The sequence below is a fragment of the Cajanus cajan genome, chromosome 8 (genome assembly GCF_000230855.2).
Source record: "Cajanus cajan strain Asha chromosome 8, NIPB_CcT2T_4, whole genome shotgun sequence".
NCBI lineage: Eukaryota > Viridiplantae > Streptophyta > Magnoliopsida > Fabales > Fabaceae > Cajanus > Cajanus cajan.
The window spans coordinates 52,120,298-52,139,538 of NC_138524.1; the positions used below are offsets into that span (position 1 = coordinate 52,120,298).

The window sequence follows — 19,241 nt, forward strand, 5'->3', positions numbered from 1 at the left end:
CAAAAAAAAAAGAGGTGCAACACGAGGACATTCCAGAAGGTCACCCATCCTAATACTACTCTCGCACAAGCACGCTTAATTGTAGAGTTCTGATGGGATCCGCTGCATTTGTGTTGGTATTATCGCACCTGACAAGTATTTCGCAAAATATTAGTATGTGCGGTTGTAAGGAAATATATTAGCCTTAAAATTTGAATTTTTAATGCTAAAATTTGAGTTCAATCCGAGATAGTTTAAAATTTTGACAAAAGTAACCCTGTTAAAAAATTGAGACGATTAAATTTGACAAAAACAACCGAGACGATTTTTTTTTAAAAACTTCAAATAACCATGTAAGTAAGAAATCGACAAAAAAAGAGGTGCAACACGAGGACTTCCCAGGAGGCCACCCATCCTACTACTATTCTCATCCAAGCACGCTTAACTGCAGAGTTCTAATGGGATTCGGTGCATTAGTACTTGTATAATCTCACTTGATAAGTATTACGCAAAATATTAGTATATGCGGTTGTAAGGAAAAATATTAGCCTTAATATTTGAAATTTTAAGGCTAATATTTGAGTTCAATCTGAGATAGTTTGAAAATTTGACAAAAGTACCCCTGTTAAAAATTGAGACGGTTAAATTTGACAAAAACAACCGAGACAATTTTTTAAGAAAAAACATCAAATAACCACGTAAGTAAGAAATCGGCAAAAAAAAATTGGTGCAACGCGAGGACTTCCCAGGAGGTCAACCATTCTAGTACTACTCTTGCCCAAACACGCTTTGTTGCAGAGTTATGATGGGATCTGGTGCATTAGTGCTTGTATGATCGCACCTGGAAAGTATTACGCAAAATATTAGTATATGCGGTTGTAAGAAAAAATATTAGCCTTAAAATTTGAAATTTTAAGGCTAATATTTGAGTTCAATCCTAGATAGTTTGAAAAATTGACAAAAGTATCCCTTTTGAAAAATTGAGATAGTTCAATTTATCAAAAACAACCGAGACAATTTTTTTTTAAGAAAAAAACCTCAAATAACCACGTAACTAAGAAATCGGCAAAAAAAGAGAGGTGAAACACAAGGACTTTCCAGGAGGTCACCCATCCTTGCACTACTCTCGCCTAGCACGCTTAACTTTAGAGTTCTGATGGGATCCAATGCATTAGTACTGGTATGATCGCACCTGACAAGTATTATGCAAAATATTAGTATATGTGGTTGTAAGGAAAAATATTAGTCTTAAAATTTGAATTTTTAAGACTAATATTTGAGTTCAATCTAAGATAGTTTGAAAATTTGACAAAAGTACCTGTGTAAAAAAATTGAGACAGTTAAATTTGACAAAAACAACCGATACAATTTTTTTTAAGAAAAAAACTTCAAATAACCACGTAAGTAAGAAATTGGCAAAAAAAAAGAGGTACAACACAAGGACATCCCAAGAGGTCGCCAAACCTAGAACTACTCTCGTCCAAGCACGCTTAACTGCGGAGTTCTGATGGGATCCGGTGCACGAGTGATGGTATGATCGCACTTGACAAGTATTACCCAAAATATTAGTATATGCAGTTGTATGGAAAAACATTAGCCTTAAAATTTGAATTTTTAAGGCTAATATTTGAGTTCAATCCAAGATAGTTTGAAATTTGACAAAAGTACCCGTTTTAAAAAATTGAGACGGTTAAATTTGACAAAAACAACCGAGACAATTTTTTAAGAAAAAAATTTCAAATAACCATTTAAGTAAGAAATCGGCAAAAAAAAGAGGTGCAACACGAAGACTTCCCAAGAGGTCACCAATCCTAGTACTAGTCTTGTCCAAGCACGGTTAATTGTGGAGTTCTGATGGGATCCGGTGCATAAGTGCTGGTGTGATCGCACCTGACAAGTATTACGCAAAATATTAGTATATGCAGTTGTAAAGAAAAACATTAGCCTTAAAATTTAAATTTTTAAGGCTAATATTTGAGTTCAATCCAAGATAGTTTGAAAATTGACAAAAGTACCCGTGTTAGTAAATTGAGATAGTTAAATTTGACAAAAACAACCGAGACGATTTTTTTAAGAAAAAAACTTCAAATAACCACGTAAGTAAGGAATCGAAAAAAAAAAGAGGTGCAACACGAGGACTTCCCAGGATGTCAGCCATCCTAGCACTACTCTCGCCCAACCACGCTTAACTGCGGAGTTCTGATGGGTTCCGGTGCATTAGTGCTGGTATGATCGCACCTAAAAAGTATTACACAAATTATTAGTATATGCAGTTGTAAGGAAAAATATTAGCCTTAAAATTTTAATTTTTAAGGCTAAAATTTGAGTTCGATCTGAGATAGTTTGAAAATTTGACAAAAGTACCCCTGTTAAAAAATTCAGACTGTTAAATTTGACAAAAACAACCGAGACAATTTTTTTTCAGAAAAAAACTTCAAATAACCACATAAGTAAGAAATCGGCAAAAAAAAGGTGCAACACGAGGACTTCCCAGGAGGTCATCCATCCTTATACTACTCTTGCCCAAGCAAGCTTAACTACTGAGTTCTAATGGGATCCAATGCATTAGTGCTTGTATGATCGCATTTGACAAGTATTGCAAAAAAATATTAGTATATGTGGTTGTAAGGTAAAATATTAGCCTTAAAATTTGAATTTTTAAGGCTAATAATTGAGTTCAATATGAGATAGTTTAAAAATTTAACCAAAGTACCCCTGTTAAAAAGTTGAGACAGTTGAATTTGACAAAAACAATCAAGATGATTTTTTTTAAGAAAAAAACTTCAAATAACCACGTAAGTAAGAAATCCGAAAAAAAAAATAGGTGCAACGCAAAGACTTCCCAGGAGGTCAACCATCCTTGTACTACTCTCACCCAAACACGCTTAGTTGCGGAGTTCTGCTAGGATCTGGTGCATTAGTGCTTGGATGATCACACTTGACAAGTATTATACAAAATATTAGTATATGGGGTTGTAAGGTAAAATATTAGCCTTAAAATTTGAATTTTTAAGGCTAATATTTGAGTTCAATCCGAGATAGTTTGAAAATTTGACAAAAGTATCCCGTTTAAAAAATTGAGACAGTTCAATTGGACAAAAAAAACCGAGACGATTTTTTTTAAGAAAAAAACTTCAAATAACCACGTAACTAAGAAATCGGCAAGAAAAAGAGGTGCAACATGAGGACTTTTCAGGAGGTCACCCATCCTTGTACTACTCTCGCCTAGGACGCTTAACTTTGGAGTTCTGATGGGATCCAGTGGATTAGTGCTGGTACGTTCGCATATGACAAGTATTACGCAAAATATTAGTATATGCGGTTGTAAGGAAAAATATTAGCCTTAAAATTTGAATTTTTAAGGCTAATATTTGAGTTCAATCCAAGATAGTTTGTGTTCTTACCGGAAATCTGCTATAGAGAAAATCCGCCAGGTAAGATCGGTGAGCCTCCTTCACTGGTACGCTGGTGCTCCAAGATGGGGGTGGTACCTGCAAAAGAGACTCCGATGCTAAAGTTAGGGTTTGTATGATTATTAGTCTCGTATATGTAATGCACGTACCTTGGTGTGATTTAGGATTGCTTTGGGCTTTGGGCCTGAGATAAGATATAATATAATTGAATGATGGATCTCGTCTGAGGCGGGATCCTCGGGAATCAGTTGCGATTCGCTTAACTGCCGAGCTGATGTCCCGTGGCGCGTGCCCGAGGTCATGTTGCGCTGAGATACCGAGCTCGGAGCTCGGTTTCATAGTATGGATAGTACACTAGCCCCCCGAGCTCCGAAGACCATAGGTCGAGGAGTTAAAACCGAGCTCACTAGGGGGAGGTGACCTTTCGCGTACACTTGTTTGTTGAGGTGCCATGTGTCATAATTAGTCACTTACGAAAACATGCAAGTGGCGCGTTAATAGAAGTGACGGTTATGTAATGATGGTTTTGTAGTAAATGTGTTGTCGGGCGTGTCCCTAGGTTGACACGTGGCGTGGCGGTTTTGAATTTGGGGAAAATGCTTTTCTTTTCTCTCACTCGCGCCTCTTCACTTTTGACTTTACTCTTTCGACTTCCTGTGTACGTTAGCTCTCTTCTCCTTCTTGCTCCTGTTTGCCCTCCGTCTCCTTTTCCCTTGTTTCCGTCGCCGTTTCCGGTAACCCCTTCGTTTTAGGGTTATTTTCTGAAGATGAGTACCAGGTACTTCCTTTCTACTATCTTCTTTTCTCTTTTTCCCAGATTTTCTTCTTCGAGTTTCTTCATTTTCTTGATGGGTAGAGAGGGTGGTGCTGGTTCTTCCGTGCCCGCCAAGGGTAAAGGCGGGGCGCGGGGCAAGGCGGTGGCCTCTAGAACGGCCGCTGCTGAGAAAAAGCAAGAAGTGGTACCCCCGGCGGGCCCCATTCCAGGCATTCCTGGGTATGATTGGGTCAGGCGCGAGATGGGGGGAATCCAGAGTGTCTTCCGGTCTTTCCTTAAGATTAATGCGGTTCGGAGGACGTATAAGATTTGTGATTCTTCTATCTCCTAGATGATCCGGCTTGAACCTTGTCAGGCTGGTGAGGGTGTGTACATGGGGAAGTCTACTAACCCTCCCCATTTCTATATGTACCAGTGGTTTTTTAGGGATTTAGGTGTTTGTCTTCCCTTCACCCAATTTGAGTGCGATTTTTTGAACTTCATCAACTTGGCTCCTTGCCAGTTGCATCCCAATAGTTGGGGTTTCTTGAAGGCTTTTCAAGTCCTGTGTACAGTTCTGGGGATAGAGGTGTCTCTTCGCGTCTTTCTTCATTTTTATCAGCTGAAGATAGGCGTTCTGCCTTACGGCATTTTGTCTTTGAGTGGGAGTAGGGATGAGGGTCTGTTTACTCTCTACTCCCAGTCATATAAAAATTTCAAACAAGAGTTCTTCCGGGTCACCCTTGTGGGTGTCGACCCTTTGGAAGATGAGGTGTTTCATTTCGGTGGGTTGCCGAAATTTCCTTTTTATTGGTGCCTTAAACCATCTAGGTTTCACGATTTGGGTAACCTGAAGTTGACGGCCTCGGAGGCGGCCGTCGTTGAAAACCTTGTTGCGCTCCCTCGCCCGTTGGATTGCAAGCTCGTTCTGTCACTTGCGGATTCGCCCTACAGGGAGAGGGGTCTAGAGAGTGAGTATTTCGTGTTTTAGTAGTTTGCTAGGGTTTGTGTAATTTTCTTTTGCTGATGTGTTTGGTTTTCTGTTTGCAGGCATCATGGGGAGGAACTTGTGGCGTGAGCTGAAGCATCGGTACAATGTTACCGAGCTTGATGTTCCCAAGCCTCAGGGGGAGGAGGTTGCCCCCCTGAAGACACACCGAAAAAGAAAGAGGGGGAGAAGGAGGTCGGGGGGACCTCCGCCCCTCGTTATGCCGAGGAGGTGACCTCCAAAGTCGCTGATGTTGATGCCGTGGATCTCACCGAGAGTCCGCCGTCCAAAGAGGCTCCTCCAGTGGTTACTGAGGAGGTGGCCCAAATTGCTGAGCCTACTGCGCAGGCCGCCGAGGTGAGTGTCTTATTTCCTTGTACATTTCTTCTATGTTGACTTTGCTCGATTTATTGAGGTGGTATGGGCCTTCTTGTAGGCCGGGGTGGCCGTCGCCGAGGTAGGAGCCCAGGCTGCTGAGCAGGTTGCTCGAGTTGCCGAGGTGGTGAGTATCTTGTCTCTTCGGCTTTTCATTGTCATTTATTATGCTTTCTTGTCTTCTGATCTGGGGCCATTTTTTGCAGGCAGGAAATGCTGCCGGGATGGCGACCCCTGACGCTGGGCAAGCCACCCCAGCTGTCGAAGTAGTGGCCCCAGCCACTGAGCGGGCTGCCCATGCTGCTGAGGTAAGTAGTGTTTCTTTATTTTTGTGGTTTCCTGTATGTTGTCTTTTTTCCTTTTTTGACATGATGCTTTTTGCAGGCGGGGAGTTCTGCTGAGACCCCGGTTCCCCCGAGGTCGGGGGTGCCCGACTTGGTCCCCCCTGTTGGCGGGCAGGGGGTGCCTACTTCCGCCGCAGCTGAGGCTCGTGGCAAGGGGCTAAGTTCTGAGACCCCGACGATGACACCTGTCATGTCTGCTCCTTCACCTGGTTCGTCCCAGGGGGTTTCCCGAAGCCGATACCTCGCTCATCGCTTCGGGAAGGATCGCTCCAATATGAGGCTGGACCATGTTAGCGCCTCGGCTGACCTGGACTCGTTATGGAGTGCGGGGGTGACCGGCGACAAATTCTTCCCCACAGGCTCGTTGAGCGCTGGGGACCAGACAATGATCAAGGGGGCAGGGCCTGTTGAGAGCATTGACGCGGCTCAGGTCCTTCTGCAGAGGGCTGGTGCCATTATGCGCCACTGGAAGCATAGGTGGGCCAAGCAGCAAGAGGACTTGGCCAAGCTGAGGGGCCGACTTCAACCTTGGAAGGATGCGAATAAGATCCTGAGGGAGGAGAACAAGGTTCTTAGTGCTGCCCTTGGTGAGGCGAAGCTGCAGGGGGCCGAGCTTCGATCCGCGAGGGGCGACCTTGGAAGGGTGCAGAAGTCTCTTGAGATCGCCCTGCGATCTAACGAGGCTTATGCCTCCCAGGTGGGGGAGCTGCAGGAGCTCGTCGCCTTCTCTCGAGGTCGTGCCCGCTCTTTGGAGGATGAGGTGACATCTTCTCGTAGCCAGGTGCGGGCTTTGGAAGATGTTGTGACCTCTCTTAAAGGAGAGCTGGCGGTGGCGGCTGAGGAGCGCCTCCGTAGCGAGGTCATTCTTGGTGGCCGGGAGGACGAGATTGCCACCTTGAGGGCGGAGCTTGCGAAACTGGCGACGGGGAAGGCGGTCGTGGAAGGGAGGCTTGTGGAGGTTGAACGCTTTGTTGTGATGGAGCACATGAGGGGCTTACAAAAGGCTGCTCAGCAGGCACGACTCCTTGCTCCCGGGTTCGACTTTTCTTCCATGCATGTGGAGAAGGTTGTCCGCTTTGGGAGGCTGGTCAAGGAGGACAATTTCGATGACAGTTCTAGTGAGAATGCCTCAGCCTAGGCCATTTTTGTTCCTTTTTGTTTTAATTTTTCCTTTTCTGGAATTTATGTATCAAACTTTGAGAACTTTGCTTGTATGTATATATGTGTTTTTCTTCATCTGCGACTGTGTCTGATTTTTTCCATTTGCGCGTTCTAAGACATATGTTTGATGTCCATGGTATGCTTTTATGCGTGGTGATGTTCTGCTTTGAGTTGATCACGCTGGGGTTTGAACTCGGTCTTAGTTTTTTGTTAAGTGACACGTTGTGAAAGTTCAAACTCGTCGTCAGATTAACGTGTTAGGCTTTGTATCGATCTTAAGTAAGTGCGTTAGGGTTCGAATGCGACCTCGGAATTAGCACTTTTGAGGTTCGTACTCGACCTCAAGTTTGAATGAAACGATTTAATTAGGGTTCGAACTCGACTTTTAGGTGAGAATATTGAGGTTCGTATTCGACCTCGAATAGGCGTACTTAAGGTTCGTATTCGACCTTAAATTGGAGTAAAATGATTTAATTAGGGTTCAAACTCGGCCTTAGGTAGGAGAATCGAGGTTCGTATTCGACGTCGGCGTACTTAAGGTTCGTATTCGACCTTAAATTGGAGTAAAACGATTTAATTACGGTTCGAACTCGGCCTTAGGTAGGAGTATCGAGGTTCATATTAGACCTCAGATTTTACGTGTTTAAGGTTCGTACTCGACCTCAAATGGAAGTGTTGAGGTTCGTATTCGACCTCGGATGACGAGGTTCAAACTCAATCTCAGATTTGAGTGAAATAATTTGATTAAGGTTCGGACTCGACCTTTAACGGAAGTGTCGAGGTTCGTATTCGACCTCGGATGACGAGGTTCGGACTCGACCTCAGATTTGAGTGAAACGATTTGATTAAGGCTCAAACTCGACCTTAGGCGAGGGCATCGAGGTTCGTATTCGACCTCGGATTTGGTTCGTACTCGACCTAAAATTTGAGTAAAATGATTTAATTAAGGTTCGAACTTGACCTTAAGCGAGAATATCGAGATTCGTATTCGACCTCGGTTTTTGTGGCTTGAGTTTTATAGAGGGGAATAAGAATGTGGATTGAAGTAAATGGGTTATTTTATTGATTGTGTCTGCGTGCCTCGTTCAAAACCCTCTCAGTCAAGGACTGAGGCGGGAAAAGAGTGCACGACTTGCTCATACAAAAATTGATTGCAATGAAATTTAAAGAAATGAAATTTAGGGAAGACTATGTAGGTCGGTCCTCGGGCCAAGATCAGTGGTTTCCCTATGGGTGGTGTGAGCTACGGTGGGGGGATCCCCCTTGCCTTGCTTGCTGGACGAGGAGACCTTTAGGCTCACGGCATAGCACTGCCAATCTGTCTTCTGATTTTCTTTGACGGAGATGATTTTACTGTCCTTCCCTAGGAATTTCATGGTGAGGTGTGGGGTGGACTCTACTGCTCCAAGTTGATTCAAGGTTGGCCTCCCGATGATTATGTTGTAGGAAGTGTTGGCTTCCACGAGGAGGTACCGGACCATGACCTGCCTTGTGTCCGGTGGTGCTCTGAAAGTTGTCAGTAGGTCTACGTACCCCCGGGTGTGAACTCGTTCTCCTGCAAAGCCGACTAGGGGCTCAGTGTGAGGTTGGATGAGAGAATAGGGGACGTCTAACTTGAGGAACGTCGGCCAGTACAAGACGTCAGCCGAGCTCCCCTGGTCAATGAGTGTCTTCTACACCTCCCAGTTGGCTATTTCTACAACGATGACCATGGGGTCATCTTGGTTAGGGCTGACACCAGCGTAGTCCTCGTCAGAGAAAGAGATTGGCGGTGAGCTTTGGTGCGGGGCCGAGGTGGTAGAGTGGGCGCAGTTGATGCTTCGCAGGTGTCTTCTCCGAGCCGAGCTGCTGGCGCCTCCCCCAGCGAAGCCACCTACAATCATGTTGATTACTCCCCGTAAGGAAGCCGATTCTGTCTCCTGGCTTATTTTGGCTTGTATTGCGCCGCTAGCATTTTGCTGGGAGCCCGGGTGTGGGTCAGTGCGAGCTCCCGAACCACGACCTCTGCCCCGTCCCCGACCGCCATAGCCGCCTCTGTTCCCCTGCTGTCGCTGGACGTATTGGTCGAGGTGACCCGACTGAATGAGCTCTTCGATGCGATCCCGAAGCGTGCGACACTCCTCCGTGGTGTAACCATGGTTCCTGTGGTACCGGCAGTGTTTAGACTTGTCGGCGCTGTTGGGGGTGTGACCCGGTGGTGAAAGGGTGAGTAGGTTGTTGTTGCTGGCTTCTTCCAAGATGTGGACTCTAGGTGAGTTCAGGGGAGTGTAGAAGTTATATCTCCCCCCTCAGTTTGCCCTAGTCGACTTCTTAAACTGGCTGTCGTTGTTGACTTTGATTTTGTCCTTGTGCCCTTGTTCTGGCTTCACTAGACCTTTTCCGCGAACCTGGTCACGGAAGGCGGAGTGTTCCTCCATCTGGATGTACCCGGCCGCACGAGCGCGAAGCTCATCCATGTCGCGGGGGGTCTCAACACAGGTTGTCGACGAAGGGGCCGGCTTTAAGGGCCATGAGCATGGAGTGCAGGGCGACCTCGGGATTTAAGTTCCGGATCCTCACCGAGATGCTAGAAAAGCGCCCCATGAAGGTTCGCAGAGGTTCGTCATCATTCTGCCTGAGGTTGGCCAAAGCAGTTGAGGTTGTGTGGTGAGGTCGGCTTGTGGCGTATTGTGCCGTGAACCGCCGGACTAGGGTGCTGAAACTGTCGATGGACCCAGCGGGTAGCTGGGTGTACCAGTGGAGTGCGGCTCCCTTGAGCGAGGTCGGAAAAACCCTACACAGGATAGCATCACTATTAGTGTAGAGGTTTACTTGGGTTGTATACAAGTCGATGTGCTCATCGGGGTCCGTCGTGCCGTCATAGCGGTCAAGATGGAGAGGCTTCCATCCGCGGGGGAGTGGAGTCTCCATAATGCCATCCACAAAAGGATGGCGGCGGAAGGTTTCTTGGCCTTCTGTGACGTGAGTGGGGGCTCTGCTGGTGGCTTGTCCCGACTTGTGCGTCGATGCATGAGATCGGTACGTGGCGGGTCATGAAGTTGGTGCCCTGGTCATCGTCCGGGATTGAGAGGCTGAGTGTGCTTCATTCTCACGAACGTTCCTCTCGTGAGGAGGGTGATCAGAAGGGCGTCGAGGGAGCTGGGCACGAATGTGCTCGTTCTCGACGCGTAACGCCGCAAGGTCTGCTTCATTGGCGGTCCGCATTACCGCTATATCATTTTTGTGCTGGGCGCGCATGTTGCGTAGGTCGGCCTCGTGCTGCTATCGCATTTGCTCGACTTGGTCGGTCATCCGCCTCAAGGCTGCAGCGTTGCTATCCATGGTAGTTGAGTGGTCTACGTCATCTGTTACTCATCTGCTATGGCTTCTGGTGAAAACCATACAGGTGGCCGATAAGAGCTGTCTTGATCGACCCCACGGTGGGCGCCACATGTTCTTACTGGAAATCTGCTGAAGAGCTGATCCGCCAGGTAAGATCGGTGAGCCTCCTTCACTGGTACGTTGGTGCTCCAAGATGGGGGTGGTACCTGCAAAAGAGACTCCGTTGCTAAAGTTAGGGATTGTATGAGTATTAGTCTCGTATATGTAATGCATGTACCTTGGTGTGATTTAGGGTTGCTTTGGGCTTTGGGCCTGAGATAAGATACAATATAATTGAATGATGGATCTCGTCTGAGGCGGGATCCTCGGGAATCAGTTGCGATTCGCTTAACTACCGAGCTGACATCTCATGGCATGTGCCCGAGGTCATGTTGCGCTGAGATACCGAGCTTGGAGCTCTGTTTCACAGTATGAATAAAACAGTTTGAAAATTTCACACAAGTAACCATGTTAAAAAATTGAGACAGTTAAATTTGACAAAAACAACTAAGACGAATTTGTTTAAGAAAAAACTTCAAATAGCCACGTAAGTAAGGAATCGACAAAAAAAAAGAGGTGCATTACGAGGACTTCCCAAGAGGTCACCCATCCTAGTACTACTCTCGCACAAGCACACAAAATTGTGAAGTTCTGATGGGATCCGATGCATTAGTGCTGGTATTGTCGTACCTGACAAGTAAGACGCAAAATATTAGTATATGCGGTTTAAGGTAAAATATTAGCCTTAAAATTTGAATTTTTAAGGCTAATATTTGAGTTCAATCGTAGATAGTTTGAAAATTGACAAAAGTATCCCTGTTAAAATATTGAGATAGTTAAATTTGACAAAAACAACCGAGACGATTTTTTTTTAAGAAAAAAAATTCAAATAACCAGGTAAGTAAGAAATCGGCAAAAAAACGAGGTGCAACTCGAGGACTTCCAGGAGGTCAACCATCCTAGTACTACTCTCGCCCAAACACGCTCAGTTGCAGAGTTCTGATGGGATCCGGTGCATTAGTGCTTGTATGATCGCGCCTAACAAGTATTACGCAAAATATTAGTATATGCGGTTGTAAGGAAAAATATTAGAATTAAAATTTTAATTTTTAAGGCTAATATTTGAGTTCAATCCGAGATAGTTTGAAAATTCGACAAAAGTATCCCTATTAAAAAATTGAGACAGTTAAATGTGACAAAAAAAACCAAGACGATTTTTTTTAAAAAAAAACTTCCAATAACCACGTAAGTAAGAAATCAGAAAAAAAAAAAAAAAACAAGAGGTGCAACACGAGGACTTCACAGGAGGGCACTTATCCTAGTACTACTCTTGCCCATGAATGCTTAACTATAGAGTTTGATAGGATCCGTTGCATTAGTGCTGGTATGATCGCACCTGACAACTATTAGGCAAAATATTAGTATATGCGGTTGTAAGGAAAAATATTAGCCTTAAAATTTGAATTTTTAAGGCTAACATTTGAGTTCAATCCTAGATAGTTTGAAAATTGACAAAAGTATCCCTGTTAAAAAATTGAGACAGTTAAATTTGACAAAAACAACCCAGACGATTTTTTTTAAGAAAAAAAACTTCAAATAACCACGTAAGTAAGAAATCGGCAAAAAAAAAAGAGGTGCAACACGAGGACTTTCCAGGAGGTCACCCATCCTTGTACTACTTTCGCCTAAGCACGCTTAACTGCGGAGTTTTGATGGGATCCGGTGCATTAGTGCTGGTATGATCGCACCTAGAAAGTATTACGCAAATTATTAGTATATGCAGTTGTAAGGAAAAATATTAGCCTTAAAATTTGAATTTTTAAGACTAATATTTGAGTTCAATCCGAGATAGTTTAAAAATTTTACAAAAGTACCCCTGTGAAAAAATTGAGACAGCTGAATTTGACAAAAATAACAGAGACGATTTTTTTTAAGAAAAAAACTTCAAATAACCATGTCAAGGGTAATGGCAGAAGAGTAGCCCAGAGAAACCCAGCGCCTCCATTCGGAAGGTTTGGCTTGAGAAGAACATACTGTAATTCCCACTTTTTCAGCCCCTGGAATCTCCATCGAAGCTTTGGGACGAAGCTGTGGTGGACTAAGACTTTTTTCGTTGGGTTGCCTTTCCGGTAAGAGAGTAAGCGTATGAAGAAGAGTTCATAGGCGGATCGAACTCCAAGCAAAGTTTAAAGCGGTAAGGCATTCAATTAATTAGGCTGTGGTCAATCTTCAGATATGGGATGTCACCCATATCTGAAAAAAAAAGAGGTGCAACACGAGTACTTCCAAGGATGTCACCCATCCTTGTACTACTCTCGCCCAAGCAAGCTTAACTACTGAGTTCTAACGGGATCCGATGCATTAGTGCTTGTATGATCGCAATTGACAAGTATTACAAAAAATATTAGTATATGCAGTTGTAAGGTAAAATATTAGTGTTAAAATTTGAATTTTTAAGGCTAATATTTGAGTTTAATATGAGATAGTTTAAAAATTTGACAAAAGTACCCCTGTTAAAAAGTTGAGACAGTTGAATTTGACAAAAACAACCGAGATGAATTTTTTTAAGAAAAAAAGTTGAAATAACCACATAAGTAAGAAATCGGCAAAAAAAAGAGGTGCAACATGAGGACTTCCCAGGAGGTCACCCATCCTAGCACTACTCTCGCCCAAGCATGCATAACTGCGAAGTTCTAATGGGATCCGGTTTATTAGTGTTGCTATGATCGCACCTGACAAGTATTACGCAAAATATTAGTATATGCGGTTGTAAGGAAAAATATTAGACTCAAAATTTGAATTTTTAAGGCTAATATTTGAGTTCAATCTGAGATAGTTTAAAAATTTGACAAAAGTACCCCTGTTAAAAAATTGATACAATTGGAGTTGAAAAAAACAACCGAGACGGTTGTTTTTTAAGAAAAAAACTTGAAATAACCACGTAAGTAACAAATCGACAAAAAGAGAGAGGTGCAACACGAGAACTTCCTAGGAGGTCACCCATCCTAGTACTACTCTCGGCCAAGCACGCTTAACTGCGGAGTTCTAATGGGATACGGTGCATTAGTGCTGGTGATCGCACTTGACAAGTATTAAGCAAAATATTATTATATGCAGCGGTAAGTAAAAATATTAGCCTTAAAATTTGAATTTTTAAGGCTAATATTTGAGTTCAATCCAAGATAGAAAATTTGACAAAAGTACCCCTGTTAAAAAGTTGAGACAGTTAAATTTGACAAAAACAACCGAGACGGTTTTTTTTTAAGAAAAAAGTTGAAATAACCACGTAAGTAAGAAATCGGCAAAAAAAAAAGGACAACACGAGGACTTCCCAGGAGGTCACCCATCCTAGTACTACTCTCGGCCAAGCACGCTTAATTGCAGAGTTCTAATGGGATACGGTGCATTGGTGCTGGTATGATAGCATCAAACAAGTATTAAACAAAATATTAGTATATGCTGTTGTACGTAAAAATATTAGCCTTAAAATTTGATTTTTAAGGCTAATATTTGAGTTCAATCCGAGATAGTTTGAAAACTTGACAAAAGTACCCCTGTTAAAAAATTGAAATAGTTAAATTTGATAAAAACAATTGAGACGATTTTTTTTAAGAAAAAAACATCAAATAACCATGTAAGTAAGAAATCGGCAAAAAGAAAGAGTTGCAACACGAGGACTTCCCAAGAGGTCACAATCCTAGTACTATTCTTGCTTAAGCACGCTTAACTGCGGAGTTCTAATAGGATCCAGTGCATTAGTGCTAGTATGATCGCACCTGACAAGTATTATGCAAAATATTAGTATATGCGGTTGTAAGGAAAAATATTAGCCTTAAAATTTGAATATTTAAGGCTAATATTTTAGTTCAATCCGAGATAGTTTGAAAATTTGACAAAAGAACCCCTGTTAAAAAATTGAGCCAGTTAAATTTGACAAAAACAACTGAGATGATTTCTATTAAGAAAAAAACTTCAAATGACCACGTAAGTAAGAAATCGACAGAAAAAAAGATGTGCAACACGAGGACTTCCTTGTGAAGTTTTGATGGGATCCAGTGCATTAGTGCTGGTATGATCGCACCTGACAAGTATTACGCATAATAATAGTATATGCGGTAGTAAGGAAAAATATTAGCCTGAAAATTTGAAATTTTAAGGCTAATATTTGAGTTCAATCCGAGATAGTTGAAAAATTTGACAAAAGTACCCCTGTTAAAAAATTGAGACAGTGAAATTTGACAAAAACAACCGAGACAATTTTTTGTAAGAAAAAAACTTCAAATAACCACGTAAGTAAGAAATCGACAAAAAAAGTAGTACAACACGAGGACTTCCCAGGAGGTCAACCATCCTAGTACTACTCTCGCCCAAGCACGCTTAACTGCGGAATTCTAATGGATTCCTGTGCATTAGTGCTTCTAGGATCGCACATGACAAGTATTACGCAAAATATTACTATATGCGGTTGTAAGAAAAAATATTAGCCTTAAAATTTGAATTTTTAAGGCTAATATTTGAGTTCAATCCGAGATAGTTTGAAAATTTGACAAAAGTATCCCTGTTAAAAAATTGAGACAGTTAAATTTGACAAAAACAACTGAGACGATTTTTTTTAAGAAAAAAACTTGAAATTACCACGCAAGTAGGAAATCGGCAAAAAAAAAAGTGCAACACGAGGACTTCCCAGGAGGTCACCCATTCTAGTACTACTCTCGCCCAAGCACGCTTAGTAGCGGTGTTCTGATGGGATCCGATGCATTAGTGCTGGTATGATCGCACCTGACAAGTTTTACGCAAAATATTAGTATATGTGGTTGTAAGGAAAAATATTAGCCTTATAATTGGAATATTTCAGGCTTATATTTTTGTTCAATCTGAGATAGTTTGAAAATTTGACAAAAGAACCTCTGTTAAAAAATTGAGGCAGTTAAACTTGACAAAAACAACTGAGATGATTTTTATTAAGAAAAAAACTTCAAGTAACCACGTAAGTAAGAAATCGACAAAAAAAAGAAGATGCAACCCGAGGACTTCCCTGCAGAATTTTGATGCGATCCAGTGCATTAGTGCTGGTATGATCGCACCTGGCAAGTATTACGCAAAATAATAGTATATGCGGTAGTAAGGAAAAATATTAGCCTAAAAAATTGAATTTTTAAGGCTAATATTTGAGTTTAATCCTGGATAGTTTAAAAATTTGACAAAAAAACCCTGTTAAAAAATTGAGTCAGTTAAATATGACAAAAACAACCGAGACAATTTTTTTTAAGAAAAAAACTTCAAATAACCACGTAAGTAAGAAATCGGCAAAAAAAAGAGGTGCAACACGAGGACTTCCCAGGAGATCAACCATCCTGGTACTACTCTCGCCCAAGCACGCTTAACTGCGAAATTTTGATGGGATCCGATGCATTAGTGCTGGTATGATCGCACGTGACAAGTATTACACAAAATATTAGTATATGAGGTTGTAAGGCAAATATTTGAGTTCAATCCGAGATAGTTTAAAAACTTAACAAAAGTACCCCTGTTAAAAAATTGAGTAAAATTTGACAAAAACAATCGACACGATTTTTTTTAAGAAAAAAACTTCAAATAACCACGTAAGTAAGAAATCGATAAAAAAAAAGAGGTGCAATAGGAGGACTTCCTAGGAGGTCATCCATTGTAGTACTACTTTTGCCCAAGCACGCTTAACTGCGAAGTTCTGATGGGATCCGGTGCATTAGTGCTGGTATGATTGCACGTGACAATTATTACTCAAAATATTAGTATATGAGGTTGTAAGGAAAAATATTAGCCTTAAAATATGAATTTTTAAGGCTAATATTTAAGTTCAATACGAGATAGTTTGAAAATTTGACAAAAGTACCCTTGTTAAAAAATTGAGACAGTTAAATTTGACAAAAACAACCGCGACGATTTTTTTAAGAAAAAAACTTCAAATAACCACGTAAGTAAGAAATCAGCAAAAAAAAAAGAGGTGCAACACGAGGACTTCAAAGGAGGTGACCCATCCTAGTACTACTCTCGCCCAAGCACACTTAATTGCGGAGTTCTGATGCGATCTGGTGCATTAGTGATAGTATGATCGCACCTGTCAAGTATTACGCAAAGTTTTAGTATATGCAATTGTAAGGAACAATATTAGCCTTAAATTTTGAAATTTAAGGCTAATATTTGAGTTCAATCCGAGATAGTTTGAAAATTTAACAAAAGTACCCCTGTTAAAAAATTGAGACAGTTAAATTTGACAAAAACAACCGAGACAATTTTTTTTAAGAAAAAAACATCGAATAACCATGTAAGTAAGTGTAGACCCCTAAAATTGTCCGGGTCGGAAATAAAGCCAAAAGGACTCCTAGAAGACCATAGGATGGCTATCTGTAGGTTTAGAGGTCTTAGAGTAGCTTAAATAAGGAAGTGGAGGGAATGAAGCCCAATACGGCCGTACTAAACTTAATACGGCCGTATTGAAGCTTCAACACGGCCGTAGTGAACTCAATACGGCGTATTGAAGTTTCTGAAACTTCAATACGGCCGTACTGAAATCAATACGGCCGTATTGAAGCTTCAATACAGCCGCAGTGAACTCAATACGGGCGCATTGAAATTTCTGAATTTCAATACGGCCGTATTGAACTCAATACGACCGTATTGAAGTTCAAAAATTTCAATACGGCCGTATTGATTCCATAGCCCGTATTGGGCCTGTTCCCTATAAATATGACGTCAATTGGACGTCATAAGGGACTTTTGAACATAATTTCAACCCTCTCCTTGAGTATTCTGGGGTTTTTGAGCAGTGTTCTGCCCTAGAAATCACTCGGAGAGTTGATCCGACGAAGTTCTTGAGCCCCGAGCCATTTTGCTTGAGGATCGAACCTAGTCGAAGGGAAATCCTCCGGATTTCCGTAGTCAAAATTTTATAGGAGGGAGCGAGCGGGCTTGTAGAGCGAGGGAACGCCAAAAAGCTTCCCAGTTTTACGAAATATATAAAAGCACGCTTCAAAGGTTTCTTCTTCAAAATCCTTCCTTTTACTGCTTTCTGATTGTTGCATAGTATCTCTAATTTATTCGCCATGTAGATATCTTGTTCATAATCGTTTAGAATAAATAGGGGTAATTTAATAATTTTGTACTATTATTTTTAGAAATAATCTGTCATAGGGAACCCGAAAGGGGCGTTGTGGGGTGCTAACACCTTCCCCACACGTAACCGACTCCCTTACCCAACTCTGGTTGTAATGGCCGAAGTTGATTTATAAAATCAATTGCCTTATCCCTTTTTCCAATGTTTTGAGTAAAACATTGGTGGCGACTCCATGAACCCTTTTACTACGAAAACCACTAATCCATGGAGGGTCCCGCTTGGGATTAACATGGATTGGTGAATCATTTAATAAAATTGTTAGTTCGATAAGGTCTCAGTTTGAGAATAAGTCGTTCTAGCAATCCATATTTTTAAACAAATAAAAGAGTCCAACCATCATTCGCGAATGCCGAAAGCCCGTTTTGGGCCGGTGGCGACAGTAAGAAATCGGCAGAAAAAAAGATATGCAACACGAGAACTTCCCAGGAAGTCACCCATCTTAATACTATTCTTGCCCAAGCACGCTTAACTACGGAGTTCTGATGGGATCTGGTGCATTGGTGCTAGTATGATCGCACCTGACAAATATTACTTAAAATATTAGTATATGCGGTTGTTAGGAAAAATATTAGCCTTAAAATTTAATTTCTTAAGGATGTTATAGGGGTGCTTAATATTTTCCCTACACGTAACCAACCCCCGAACTCAATTTTGGTTATTAACGCCATTATTCGACTTAAAAAGAAAACCCTTTTCTTTTTCTAATGTTTTGAGTAAAACATTGGTGGCGACTCTTAAGAACCTATTTTCAAAACCATTGATTAAGGATTAGTCTGGCGTCCGGGCATTCCTTAATTGATGAGATTTTCAAAAGGATGTCTAAACCATACGTCGTGAGATCAGAAATTTTTGGGTTGCGACAGATGGAGACTCTGTTGGGAAAGTTTAAAGAGGGTCAGGCCCATATAAATTATGAAGTTAAGAAAATAAGAATAATAATTTAAATATTTTTCTCTTTTACTTTCTTTGTTTTATTTATTTGGCTTTAATATATGTTTGCCTGTTTAAATTTTGTACCTGTTTGAATAAAAATTGTACACAAACCTTTGCACACAACAGTTCCCCCTACACCCGGGGGCATGAGGGTATTAAACATAGGGAGTGGTTGACGTACGATCGACCCATGTTTGGCCTTGGAGCCTGCGAGCCTTGTTGGAAATCACACTCAAGGTGATAACCGGTTACTTTAGCTTGAAATACTGCGATAGACCTCATAGGTTGCCAGGTGACGGCGATAGAGATACTGGGTCCCTATAATGGGGGCACCTTGGGGGCCTTAAGACCAGTGATATTAGAACTGTCCTATACAATGCACTTTTTTTACAGGGACCACAGACCAAAGATTTAAACATGATTGCTCGCGGGTGTACTTTTGTTTGAGAATATGTGTGTTGTATTTATTTGTGTTTATTTATTTCAAATGGATAAGAATTACAAACAAATAGATATTAATAAAAAAAATATGATAAAAAATTTAACTCCCTTCTATATACCCAAACCTCAAAGCATCATATAAGATAGTTTATTTAAAAAAAAACCGACAAAAACAAATAAATATATAGCAAAAATCATGCATCATAACCTTAAAAAAATGATAAAATTTAGGTAGAAAACAAATATCATGTATCTTTTAATTTAGCATATACATTCATTAGAAATGGAAGACACATAGTATGCAAAGATTTTCGAGAAAGAAGAACATTCTAAAGTATAA

The 19,241-nt window shown here is 41.5% G+C and overlaps 6 non-coding genes and 18 pseudogenes across 6 annotated transcripts; all 24 read right to left on the minus strand.

The window, feature by feature from the left end:
• Positions 1-11: 11 nt before the first annotated feature.
• LOC145951527 (uncharacterized) lies at positions 12-130 on the minus strand (annotated as a pseudogene).
• Positions 131-356: 226 nt separating this feature from the next.
• Positions 357-475, minus strand: LOC145951532 (uncharacterized; annotated as a pseudogene).
• Positions 476-703: 228 nt separating this feature from the next.
• On the minus strand, positions 704-822 carry LOC145951533 (uncharacterized; annotated as a pseudogene).
• A 233-nt stretch (positions 823-1,055) lies between these two features.
• On the minus strand, positions 1,056-1,173 carry LOC145951524 (uncharacterized; annotated as a pseudogene).
• A 232-nt stretch (positions 1,174-1,405) lies between these two features.
• On the minus strand, positions 1,406-1,524 carry LOC145951531 (uncharacterized; annotated as a pseudogene).
• A 228-nt stretch (positions 1,525-1,752) lies between these two features.
• Positions 1,753-1,871, minus strand: LOC145951520 (uncharacterized; annotated as a pseudogene).
• A 229-nt stretch (positions 1,872-2,100) lies between these two features.
• Positions 2,101-2,219, minus strand: LOC145951514 (5S ribosomal RNA). The gene has a single exon (XR_014429311.1). It is a non-coding gene; the product is annotated as a 5S ribosomal RNA (ribosomal RNA).
• A 229-nt stretch (positions 2,220-2,448) lies between these two features.
• On the minus strand, positions 2,449-2,567 carry LOC145951536 (uncharacterized; annotated as a pseudogene).
• Positions 2,568-2,800: 233 nt separating this feature from the next.
• LOC145951539 (uncharacterized) lies at positions 2,801-2,919 on the minus strand (annotated as a pseudogene).
• Positions 2,920-3,150: 231 nt separating this feature from the next.
• On the minus strand, positions 3,151-3,268 carry LOC145951535 (uncharacterized; annotated as a pseudogene).
• A 7,679-nt stretch (positions 3,269-10,947) lies between these two features.
• On the minus strand, positions 10,948-11,066 carry LOC145951537 (uncharacterized; annotated as a pseudogene).
• Positions 11,067-11,296: 230 nt separating this feature from the next.
• On the minus strand, positions 11,297-11,414 carry LOC145951529 (uncharacterized; annotated as a pseudogene).
• A 591-nt stretch (positions 11,415-12,005) lies between these two features.
• LOC114915349 (5S ribosomal RNA) lies at positions 12,006-12,124 on the minus strand. Its single transcript, XR_003803332.1, has one exon. It is a non-coding gene; the product is annotated as a 5S ribosomal RNA (ribosomal RNA).
• Positions 12,125-12,639: 515 nt separating this feature from the next.
• Positions 12,640-12,758, minus strand: LOC114915360 (uncharacterized; annotated as a pseudogene).
• Positions 12,759-12,989: 231 nt separating this feature from the next.
• Positions 12,990-13,108, minus strand: LOC114915357 (uncharacterized; annotated as a pseudogene).
• A 233-nt stretch (positions 13,109-13,341) lies between these two features.
• Positions 13,342-13,458, minus strand: LOC114915353 (5S ribosomal RNA). Its single transcript, XR_003803336.1, has one exon. It is a non-coding gene; the product is annotated as a 5S ribosomal RNA (ribosomal RNA).
• A 226-nt stretch (positions 13,459-13,684) lies between these two features.
• Positions 13,685-13,803, minus strand: LOC114915355 (uncharacterized; annotated as a pseudogene).
• Positions 13,804-14,034: 231 nt separating this feature from the next.
• LOC114915356 (uncharacterized) lies at positions 14,035-14,152 on the minus strand (annotated as a pseudogene).
• A 535-nt stretch (positions 14,153-14,687) lies between these two features.
• On the minus strand, positions 14,688-14,806 carry LOC114915358 (uncharacterized; annotated as a pseudogene).
• A 230-nt stretch (positions 14,807-15,036) lies between these two features.
• Positions 15,037-15,155, minus strand: LOC114915365 (5S ribosomal RNA). The gene has a single exon (XR_003803341.1). It is a non-coding gene; the product is annotated as a 5S ribosomal RNA (ribosomal RNA).
• A 535-nt stretch (positions 15,156-15,690) lies between these two features.
• Positions 15,691-15,809, minus strand: LOC114915364 (5S ribosomal RNA). The gene has a single exon (XR_003803340.2). It is a non-coding gene; the product is annotated as a 5S ribosomal RNA (ribosomal RNA).
• A 194-nt stretch (positions 15,810-16,003) lies between these two features.
• Positions 16,004-16,122, minus strand: LOC114915361 (uncharacterized; annotated as a pseudogene).
• Positions 16,123-16,354: 232 nt separating this feature from the next.
• LOC114915354 (uncharacterized) lies at positions 16,355-16,473 on the minus strand (annotated as a pseudogene).
• A 1,455-nt stretch (positions 16,474-17,928) lies between these two features.
• Positions 17,929-18,047, minus strand: LOC114915352 (5S ribosomal RNA). The gene has a single exon (XR_003803335.1). It is a non-coding gene; the product is annotated as a 5S ribosomal RNA (ribosomal RNA).
• Positions 18,048-19,241: the final 1,194 nt, after the last annotated feature.